Here is a 12536-nt window from a genome sequence, read left to right on the forward strand (position 1 = left end):
GCAAACTGATATCTCAAATATCTGATATGGGAAAAGTATCAGTTATAGTAACAGTATCTTTCTTAAGTGTTTATCTTACCAAATAGGCCGTGTAAGAAGTTACAGCTGGAGACTGGACATTTCTTAAAGCAATTTTCTTTGTTCTAATTTATGTTATGTTTCTAATTAAGAATAAGCACAGCTGAACAGGGATGATGGCAGGCAGCACAGGGGCAAACTGAGGTAATACTACAGCATCTAATTGCAAATAAAGAGAGGCTGTTGAAGAGCTGCACCAAATACAACAGCCACCATGGTTACAAACTACTGAGAAAATGGCAGACGCTGTGAATGGGCTCAAAATGAGAGGCAGCTTAAAGCACACTGAGAGTTGTTAAAGTGAATGTTGCATGACTTGGTTGGACAATTCTGGCCTTTAAGGACTTACTGAATGTGTCAGTTCGTAACGATGATGATAATGAACAGAACTAAGAACTAAAACTCTACCTTCGTCTCAGTGATAAAATTATACAAAAGAGTATTTGGTTTAGAAACAATACAAAACATTATAAAATATGAGAGATATTCAGTGTATTATTAATTGTGTGCAAATCTGTGAGATAATTGAATTGATTACATCAGTTTTTCCAAATACCTTACTCAGAGTAAACAGACTTAAAGAGAAGAGGCAGCAACATGCAGTTACTGCACACATTTATGGAAAAAGTTTTTGTTAGTGCAGACAAATTCCTTCCAACTAAAATATTTTGTGGAACATTTTGAAACCTTATACTGAATTAGAACTTGGATAGTCTGATCTATAACAATGCAAAACTGATCATACGTTTTGGGCATGAAATATTGATCTGAAAAGTAACAAGTAACTATAGTTTTGAAATAAATATAGTGGAGTAAAAAGTACAATATTTTCCTCTGAAATGTAGCGGAGTAGAGCTATAAATAGCATGGAAATACCCCAGTAAAGTACAATTAACTGTACTTAAGTACAGTATTTGAGTAAATGTACTTAGTTACTTGCCACCAGTGTGCCATTTTTGTGTCTTTATCCTCTGTGGCACTTATTACTTAAAGACTGGCTGCAACTGATGATGAGGTTTTCTGTTAAAGAATATTTTCACCACCACATTTTCACAATTATGGTAAAGCTGTGTGTCTCCAACATTCCTGACCGTCCTTTTTTAAGATGAGATGAAAGATTAGTGGCTCCTCAGTCGGTTGGGAATAGTCTCATTTCATAAACCTCATTTAAAACCCAGTGGGTGATCTTATTGTTCATTTGAAAATAAACAAATTAGTGATTAGAAAATGGAATGTATTATAGTTATTTGTAAAAATAAAATCCCTTTGAACTCAGGGAGCACAATTGTTCTCAAGACTTCGACCTTGTAGTGAAGTGAAGAACATGTGAGGTTTAGTGTGGAATCAACATCTGGTTTAGTATTTGAGACGATGTGGAAAAGAATGTTTCATTGCCATCTCAAGGAAAATATGGAGGAAACGTATTGTTTACCACTACCCACAAAAAGGCTATCAAAAGAGTTTAATCTATTCAGCTTGCCTGTAAAAGTAAATCATGCTTACAAGTCAAAAACATATGCTGTTCAGTAATAATTTATATTTGTGTCTGAATCTTTTATCCAATGTTTTTCTGAACTAATCCTCAGTTTGACAGGGTATGTTTGATTATGTCAACTGTTATTGAAGCTCACAATTACCCTCTAATTTATTGAGTTCTCCATGGAGTTTTACAAAATACATGGAGGAGTTTCACATGTGTCTGCTGGAGGTTCTGCAAACACAAAGTACCACCAGTGCTTATGAGTCAAAACAGATCTACATAGCGGTGACTGACTCACGCAGGTCAAGGGGAGTAGGCAGCTCTGAGCTCATGTAATTTATCGGCCCCGAGGCCCCAGGCAGAGGGTAGTCACAAAACAGCTCCATGCACAGCTGGGGGCTGGGCAGGAAGTTGCATCCAGGCTAGATATTTCCTCAAACCCCAACATAAAAAGAGAGATTAAAAAAAAAACATCCATAGGACCCCTGTGGACAGACATGCTAAATCTAGAGTGTGAATGGAGTGAGAAAAACACATTCCAGCTGCGATGTAACAGCACCACAAACCATATTGCATCTGCTGTCCGTGATTTCTGGTGGTGTTAAGAGTGAAAAGAGCTGGGAGTGGCCGAAATTTGGAGGACTCATCAGACAGACTTAACTCCGGGAATGGAAAAACAAAGAGCAAACTATGCACGCCCTCGTGACTCTGCCTCCAGAGATAATTGGGTCACTGCGACTCTATTGCACTCAACACACTATAGCCTACAGGATGCACCATGAAGAAACCATCAGCTGTGTGTTGAATGTCCAGAGGCAGCAATCACCCTTTTCCAAGTTAAAACATTTCATTCTGGCACACGTAAAACACAAGAATGTGAGAGAAAAGACTCTGAAATGGAGATTTAATTTATTCTTGATTGGATGCCCACTCAGGCAAACATTGTTCTAACTATTGCTGAATTCTCCCACCACTCCCAGCATTTGCTGGCTGGCATCAGTGGCCATGGGCAGAAACCACATTACACCAACACTTCTCCAGTAGCTCAAGGATGTGTCTTAGCCTACATTTTACATGATGAACAGTTTGCTGATTGAGTGAGTATTTTTTCAGGAAAGGACGTGTAAATTTAAACTGCATTGTAGTTGGCATCATTTACTGTATGAACAGAATAACTGTAACAGTAGTCTATACTATGCTGCCATCTAGTGCATTATTTTATTGTTGCTCTGAGATACAACGGACAACAACATTGGACAAAACATAACAATTTTCCCCCCAGTTGTTCATGTACTTATGTCAGTTGTGTTCTAACATTGCAACAATAACCAAAACTTTGAACTTTGCTTTACCTTTCATGATTTAGCTTTTTTCCCACAAAACTATCACATAAAAAACATAGTTTGCAGAAGGTTTACAGTAACTTGTGCAGACACTGAGTGCAGATTTCACTTGAAAGTCTATTCTGCTTACAATAGCTTGTTCCTGATCAAAAGAAATTGAACCTTGAGCTCCATTGGCTCTCATTGTGTGAGAATATACAGATGTACGAACCTTTCACTCCATAATCAGCATGAAGTCACATGCAATTCCAGTCAAAATGTTTAGAACACGACAATTTTTCCAGTTTTTATTGAAATTTAAGCAGTTCAAGGTAAACTACCAAGGGTTGGAAAAAAGTTAAGGTAACAGAAACTGAAAAATAATGTCAATTTCAGAGTGGTAGTTGATGCAAACAACTCCTACAGATGTCCCAACTTTTGTTAATTAGTCACAAACCCTGATGATGCATGATGGTCTGGGGCTCTTTTGCAGGATCCAGAGTTGGTGACTTGCACAGAGTGACTGACACCCCGGACCAAACAGACTACCACAGCATTTAGCAGAGCCATGCAATACCCTCTGGTCTAGTTAGTCAGGGGTTCATCCTACAGCAAGATAATGACCCAGAACATACATCTAGGCTGTCAGAACTACCTTAGAAGAAAAGAATAAGACGGTCACAGGTGTCCAGGTCACACTCATGGATGTCATGGACTTGACTTCTAATGACTGCAGTCATACCAAGGTTGTTCACACACTTTTTTTTGGATGAAAGTATACATAACGATATATATCAGAACACTGTATCTTCTTTGAAGCTGTTGTGTTCTCTGAACTGATTATGTGTTTTGCCCAGAGATGTTGTGCTTTGCACCTCATGGCCACTGTATTATTTGGATAGTGCTATGCAATTGTGCAACAAATAATGAACTCAGAATTCATTATTTTCTCCATGATAATGTGATACAGCTGAGGAAAAACACTAATAACAGTTAAATCTGTAGAAAGAACAGAGCATGACTTAAACATTTAATTTTTCAAATTAATCAAAATATCACATTTCCTCAGACATTCTAATGAATCCTCCATGTTCAACAGAGCAGTGTCGCTCATTAGTTCGCATTGGCCTTGATATAAGTAGACAGGTGCATGTACAAATGTCACATATAGCCTATACTGGCCATTTGTCAGCTGATAAGTCGACATTTTCAATTAACAAGTGGCATTAATGTGGTTTTTCTTCCTATCACAAAATGTTGAAAATAAATTTCTCCAGAGGACTCCTGTTATGGCACTTGGCAGATTAAGAAAGAGTTTACCTGAGGGAAATTATCAACTCATTGGATGACAGGCGACTTATGTTATTTGAATAGTATCACCTCCAAGCAGCTGCGCTCCTGTTGACTCTCCTGAGTTTAAAATGACAGCATGCAGTCATGTGTGCATGTGTGTGTGTGTGTGTGTGTGTGTGTGTGTGTGTGTGCTCTACATCTATATCCTTTTTGAACTCACTTACATTTTTTTTAAACCATGAATCCACGGTACAAGGAGCCGATTACTGGATTGCGAAAAGCTTGCCAGCGTTTATCACAACATAATTCAGAGTTGATTCAGGTTAAGATTGTTTCTAGTATGTATACAGAAAATACAAGAAAGTATAGGTGTGTACTTGTATGGCTATCATTGTGAGAACCAATTCGAGTTTTAGACCCTCCTCACTTTCTGACACACCTTCAAAGGGTTCAGACTTAGTTTTAGGGTCAAGGTTAGAATTGGGTTTCGGTTCAGTTTAGGGTTAGGGTTAGGGTTAGGGGCTAGGGAATGCATGATATCAATGAATGTCCTCACTAAGATAGCTATACAAACATGTGTGTGTTTGTATGTGTATGTGACACAGATGAGATGCTGTGTAAGATGAAAAAAACCCACAGTAAGCATATATGTGAACGCTATGTGTTATATTGTTACATGTATTGTGACTTCCAAGTGTTGCCTTGTATTGTCAGGAGGGATAGTTAATAGAGAAACAGCCAAACAAAGCGGTGAAATATGAGAATACAACAACAACAGTTGAAGATGTGTGATAATTGGCATCACAGTGTGCACTCTTCTGTCAAGTTCCTGTTGCTAATGTGGGTCAAAAGCAGAGCAAGCCACAGTTTCACCACAAATTAGAAATTACTGTACAAATCTTGCACAGTCGACTGATGTTCTGCCGGAGTCTCATCTAATATTGAGCTAAATCATCAACAAAAAATGAAAAAGATGAAGAGACAAACACTAATAAAAAAAGTTTGACACCTCTTAGAAAAACAATTGCATGATTTTTCATAATGAAATGAGCATGTATTATATTTCTAGTATGTAACTTTTTCTAATAATTACTGATTATATCCAAAGGAGCAACATGACAGTATAATCAGAATGATAAATCACTGGAGAGATTTTCACATCATTATCAGTAAGCGCACAGAATAAAAGCAGACTGACTCCTATATAGCAGTGGTTCAAACTTTTTCATGTCATGTCACCTCTAAACTGACAGAAATTAGACCACAGACCCCCATCTGATAAATTTTTTATCTTTTAGATGTTTTATTACAGAAACCTATGACCAAAAGTCCCCTTTTTGCTAGCCCTCTTGAGAACCACTACAGAATAAGAATCAAAGAACAATATATAACAAACAATAACAAACAAATAATAACAAACATGTAGTGATATTTCTGACAGTATTTCAATGTCTTAATCAGAGTTTTAACCAAATTTCCACTTGCATTTGATGAAAGCCCACCTGCTGTTGAACAGATTTCTTAAACAGAATTTTTAATTATCTATTCTCTCAGGTGTGATGTTTTTTTTATCATTACTGAGGACTGACAGAATGACAAATGTTCTTATTGTATAGGAGTGTATATATGTAGTGACCAAATCAATATATTGAATGGTTCTGTGTATGGATAGCCTTAAATACTTGTTCTGTAAACATCTCTTAACTATTGCCACTCCCAAAGACAATTATGGTGAAATGAATAGTCGCATCATTCAAGCTTTATATTGAAGCAATGCATCATAGCGTCCATTTTCAGGCTGATTACTCTCTGCCAGCCCTGAACATAATTTCCCTGCCACATCTTTCACAAACACAATATCAATACTAATTAGCGATAAATGTATCTTCTCATATTTTATTCATTTGCAGGTTAGGTGACCTCCAAATGGAGATGTTTCAATCTGGTTTTGTACCTCACTCCAACAAATAGGACAGGATCCTTGGATAAACCATTAGTGCTGTGAGTCTCACATTAATACCCTGCAGATTGTGAGTTCCCAAGTAGCTATTATTTGTCAAATGGATCAATTTTACGAATAAGTAGTCACTTTTATCTACATGATCTCCCCGGTGCTGTCGCAGTTCAGTTCAGGAATCGCTTCACTTCTTCATCTTTATGCACACATCAGATCAATTTGCCAGCACATGCTTTAACATGATCTACATGATCTGTAATTTTGCTATAATCATCATCATAAACAAGAGCATTCTAGCCTGCAGTCCCTTTTAATATTGTGAACATAATGGCAGATTTTCTTTTGCTGACCTGGTAATAGCAGACCTTCATTACCATTTTCAATTATTTTACCGATGGCTCACTGAAGCTTTTAAATGCAGATTTTAGTGTCTGGCACATTGGGCCATTTTGACCCAATTCTCTTTGCTTTAGATATGGCTATTTAGGATAGGGATTTTCAAAAGAGGAGCTTTCTCTTTCTCTTGCGACAGAAAATGGCTTTTCAGGATGCTCGTATCTGTGTATCATTAAATAGTGGTGTGTTTTCCATTCATAGCACCCAAAGTACAAAGAAAAACAGAGGAGCAGGACTTGCCTGTACTCACTGGCAAAGTCCAGTCCAGTAGTGTGTCATTTTTCTATCCTCTGGAGGCCCTGCTTCATTAAAAAACATCAGACTGCCAGCGGGGAACGAGTTCATCACTGAACTTCACCCACACTGATCCACACTCAGAATGAGTAATGTACACTTCTGTAGTGTGTTTATTTGCGTGTTTTGTTAGGACTTCTCAGGCAAAACTAGTGGGGATGTACTTCACCTGAGCACCAATAACAACATGATATTTGCTTACATTTTTCAACATTACCCGACAGTGGACAGTTTGTGTTTGTCAGCGTGGTATTTCACCATCTGGTTCACCGGTACTCTTTGCACTCCACAAATCAACATGCTGTTGATGAAGCTGTATCCTCAGCGCTTCATGGGGAGGAAAAGTCTGTTTTTTAGGTCAGTGCTCTCATACTTTCTGTGCAGCCCTTTTAGGACCTACAAAAGCCACAGAGGGGAGATGTGTTGCTGTCAGGCAGAGCATCTCTCACGACACCATCAGTCGCACTGTGATCAAGTCGTTCTCTGTGTGTTTCCTCCCAACAGCTGAGTCTCAGCCCATAACCCTGCTGTAACACTTGGGACACTGATATATAGACATCTATTATATTTAATGTGTGTTCATTGTACACCATTAATTAAACAAACTTTCAATGGATATGTTATAAGCTGTGTTCTTTAGAGTATTTTGAAACAAAGTGAACAAAGCGAACATATTGTGCTAGCAATTTAATACATTCGGTTTTTTTTTAAACATGTCTGACCTTTCTTCTTTTTCATCTGCTTAAGACTATTGACTGATGGCAAATTAAACTGTGCCTGATTGTTTCTCTCCAGCTTAATGAGAACAGCTGCAGCAGATCAATATATCCATTTGTAAAGTAAAATCTAATTGGAAATTGTTGCCCATATGCAACTGCTGTCAGAGACAGAGGCAGAACCGCTGGCTGGCTGGCTGGCAGGCAGGCAGGCAGGCAGAGCCAGGGGGTGCTTTGGCAAAAACCAGATAACAGTAATTTGTTATCTGCCTCATAATGAATAACGAGAAATCAAACAGATTCCTCTGCTTATGTGGAACCCTCTTCCCCAATATATTGGCAGCGTTTAATTGTGTTCTCCAGCTGAAACCCTCTCAGCTTTTGAGGTTTCATTCGTCATCTGAGAAATACAGCTGCGCCAATCCGCTTATCAATGTGTGTCTCGGCGATGTTTCCATGGAAACTGTGTTTACTGCCCCACAGTGTTCTAAAAATGGTTCCAAAGTGATAAGGTGCCAGACAAGTGAGAGCAATGAAATGACAATGATTGACACTGTAACAGGTTAAATGAAAACGTAAACAATTATATGTACGTGTTTATGAACTGTTGAAACAAATTCTGTGCATCAGATTTTTATTACTTAACATTATCAGGTGCAAATTGTTTGTGTTTACCTATTTTTGTCCCACTAATTATTTAGAGCACACAGAGAAATGGTGAATTAAAAATGAGGATTTCTCTCACTGCCTCTCATTTCTCCAAATGCTCTTCATAAGTCTTGCTGGCAGCTCTGGAGAAGTGCTGAATATGCCAGCTAGTGAGTACCATTTAGATAGAGGCAAATTAGAAATTAGAATTGACCTCATGCCAATTTCCTGCTCAGTGTGAAGTCCAAACAGTGGTATCAGAAAGGCCAACTAATGTCATTATTTCTCTTTTGTCTTCTAATAATGTGGGTTTTTGTTGGCATGTTATCCAAATCTGGACACTTCAAGATATTTTCTTTTATTCAGTGAGAAGATTTCAACCCACTGATTTTTTTCCCCCTCAGTGTCTCCACATGAAGGTGAGAGACATGACTTCAATATTCAACCAAACTTGGTTTATCAAAACATGAAAGAAAATACACTTCACATAAAAAACGCTTTAATAGACATTTATTCAGTCATTATCTATGGTATTATATTTAATTCCCTCTTCTATCTCACCACTGATTTTTTTTCCTCACACTGTGCTTGAATGCTGTTAAATGTGTTGTCAAGGAGACGATTATCAGCTGTCTTAGATGAAGGAGACAGTTAGCTCTGTTCTCATGACAGTCAGCGTGGAGGAAATAACTTTGCATTTGTCAAGTTTTAAGTAGGATTTTAGTATCAGGGGGTTTCAGTTAAGCTCTGATATCTTGTTTAATCATTTGAATGTGAACTTTTTCTTTTGACTGAACTTCCAAAAGTTAGATTGTTCCTTTGTATGCATTATATGGTCGTGATATCAGGATCTCTCTTGTTTTCTGGTGTGTCTTGACATTAATTAGTTCGTTCTTAAACTGCTGAAACTTTGACATACAGTACAGAATGATGAAAATGACTCTGTCTATAGTTGTTAATGACAGAAAGAAAATGCTGTGATAGTTCTTATTAAATTATTCATCAGTCCAGACCACTAACTGGTCAGAGAGTGCCTACCTTTGACATAATAAGAGCGAAGCGGCTTCACATACCAGTGAGCTGTCAGGTAACTTCTCTAACCATGTCTCGTCACTGGATGATCTGACAGCACCACAGCATGTCCACCATCCAACAAGACTTTCATTCTAAAATGAGATCGGCACCATAAAAAAAAAAGTGACACTCTGATGAAGTGAGTACTTGCAAAAAATGTACCCTCTGTCTCTGGAATATTTCCAAATTAGTAACTTAAAAACAACATAATCTATTTTCTTTTTAATTTTTTTGAACATTTTATATCAATAACATTTTTATTTCATTTATTAGGGTCAGCAATGGTGTGAAACTCTATGTCATCTTCACTGGTTGACAACATCTTTTCTGTAAAAGCTGCATCTTTGACATGTACAGGATTTAACCAATATTGGCACTTGTTAAATGCTTTATACTTTACCTTTCTTTATCTTTTCACAAAGTACAAGTGAATAGAGATCAAATATATTATTCCTTGTTTATTATTTACCTCACTGAAGCCATGGAAACCACAGAGGAGGAGATGTCGACAGAGTGATGATGAGTAGTGAAAGACTTTTCAGCTTTGAGACAAGTGATGTGTCTTCAGTCTCTTGCACATTCTTTGTAAAGTCAGTCAACTGTGGCATATTTGAATATGATATATAAGTCAGTGTGGTCCGGTGTGTCTCAAAAGAAAAGGATCTGATGCATAAATCTAGTTTGACATCATCATTTTCCACCTGCCATTGAAAACTGTACGAATGCCAACATAAGTCCAAAGGCTTGTGGTGCTATGGAAATATAATTACAGTTTGAAAATAAAAGTATTATATTTACACTAGATTTGAGGAAATAGATCAGTGTTTTCTCAGAATCCAAGTTTTAATTTACAATTCAGGATTTAAGGTGCGATTACTAATTAGATTAGGACTTCTGAACCAAATGTGCCAGTTCGAACTAGATTCAAAGCTTGAGGAGCTTTTCATGATTAACTCCAGATAAACAAAAGACACGCTGGAAACTATCAGATTCATGATAAAACACTATTTCATTTTTGAATGAAAATTTAAAAACAGGTTGTGAGTACAACTGTAAATATAGTAAACCTACAATGCTTTCTGACAGTGTAAAGTTAGACACATGATGAGTAGGAGAAGAGACGTGGCAAGTGTCCAGTCAAGAAGACACTGATGCTTGATAATAGAGAGTAGTGTTTCTGCGGGCTGCCAATGATCCTTTACTGCTGGTATTCAGGATAACACACAGTGGCTCACAAGCTTAACATGAAGTGCTTTACTTGTAGGTGGTATTTAAATTCACTACTGAAACAAAAAAACACAGTCAACCCTCACTAGTACAGTATAGTATGCATCTCACTTCTATAGAACTAGATTCATTTTGAGTGTGACAGTCAGTCATCTTTAATGTATTCTTCCGTTTGACAGGCTGCATGCTAATCACTTTTAATGAAGGCATGTTTGTGCAAGCGCATCATGTCTTGGATTCTCTACTTACAGTGAGTATACCTGCACATACTCTGCTGTGACAACAATCATAAACTTCCCTGTTTCTTCCTGTTCTTTCTTTCCCACCAAAAAGGAATTTCCAACCACAGCTTTAAAATTGTTAAATTAGGGTGGAATATCAGCACACATTAATATTCAACACAAGCCTCTGTTTATAAGAGATTAGTTTCCCCATAAATATCTAAAAAAGCCAGGGAATAAGCTCTGCCGCTCTGCCAGTGTTCCTCTCATGGGTAATTGGTCTCATAACATACTTCTAAGCTTTGCTGAAAGGAAAAAAGAAATTGATGTAAACTAGTTAAGCAATTGAAACGGCATTCAATCTTCAATCTATTCTTGCATCATTTTGACAGCTGCGCAACTCCAGTGACAACGCTCAGTGAGACAAGCCTCTGAGCTAGAAATAGATAAATCGTGAGCCAGACTCAACATGGAGCAGACACTGGCCAGGGAAAAGGAGTATATGTGTTATTTAGCTTTGGATGACTGCACAGAAGCTGGAACTCAGGGGAGTCATCCTGACATGCAGATCTGAGTGAAAACATGATAGATTTCCTCTTCGGCTGCAGCCACTGCCTTGCTTGAAGAGTAATTGCCCAACAAACTGAACACAGTCATTAGCGTTCAACAGGATGTATACATCCTGTGGCATTTTATTCAGCTGTTTGAAAGAGCAGAGGCAGAGCAACTGTGGAGCGTGTGTGGGGGTCTAGACTGGGGATCAGCGGGTTTTCTGTGCTCAGTGATGGAGAAAGGCTCTGTGGCTGTCAGGTTGCTCCCACTGATGAAGGAGAGCTGTGATTGACAGATGAGTTTTAGTGAAGACCACTGCTGCTCTCCTCTCTTGGCCTGAGGGATAACATGACCTAAGGAGCAACATCCTTGTGGGCATTTAAGCTGCTCATTCACCCTTGGTTCACTCTATAGCTCCTACTATCTAGGGATGAGTATTTTAAACATTATGTGTCTGTATTTAATCCAGGATGTGTGTATTCTAAAAATGTTTATCATTCCGTTGTGCGCCACATATGAGCCTCGAAATAGCTTCGTTTTGCTATGACATAGAGATTATGATAATTGTGTTGGGTGTTGTGGCACTCGAGAATTCACAAATCCTCCCTTCTCTTCAAGAATCCACTCATTAAATCCTTTGCATTCTTCCTCCGGTGTGTCAGCAGCGTGGCGATGCCTCATCGAAACGGCTCCCACCACCAAGTTCCTTTCGCTGTATCCTTGCAAGGCCCGGGATCAGCTCCATGAGTTGAATTATAGAGCGAAAAAGTCATTAAGTGGGATAAAGATACAAGGAATCGATGGAGCAATGGATACTCTGCAGCTCTCAATTGTCTCCAGTCCAGTGAACATGAGCATCTCCAGCCGGTCCACAACAGTTACTGAAGGGGATCAATGACAACAGCCTACCCAGAATACATGGAGCTTTCAGCTGGTTGCTGCTTCAACCTCAAAAAAAGGTACACAAATAACATGCTTATAGAAATATAGGGTATATGAATATTATTTTGGGGTGTGATGTTATAACAGAGAGATTATAAAACCTTTTGTTTGCATCTTGAAGTTATAAATTGTGCTGCAAATCCTTTTAGAGAACACAATAAACCAGATGATGTAAAACCCTTAATTCCCCACAGAATAACAGGCAGTAGAGACCAATCTTTGTTGTGTGTGGGCAGCTTTAAAATTAGCGCCTTCGCCTGTCTAGAGCCTGTAATTTTAATGGCTGTGTGGAAACTGCTGGATAAGTGAGACAGACAGTTCTTGTCCAAAGGATTG

The sequence above is a fragment of the Thunnus thynnus genome, chromosome 11 (genome assembly GCF_963924715.1).
Source record: "Thunnus thynnus chromosome 11, fThuThy2.1, whole genome shotgun sequence".
Lineage (NCBI taxonomy): Eukaryota > Metazoa > Chordata > Actinopteri > Scombriformes > Scombridae > Thunnus > Thunnus thynnus.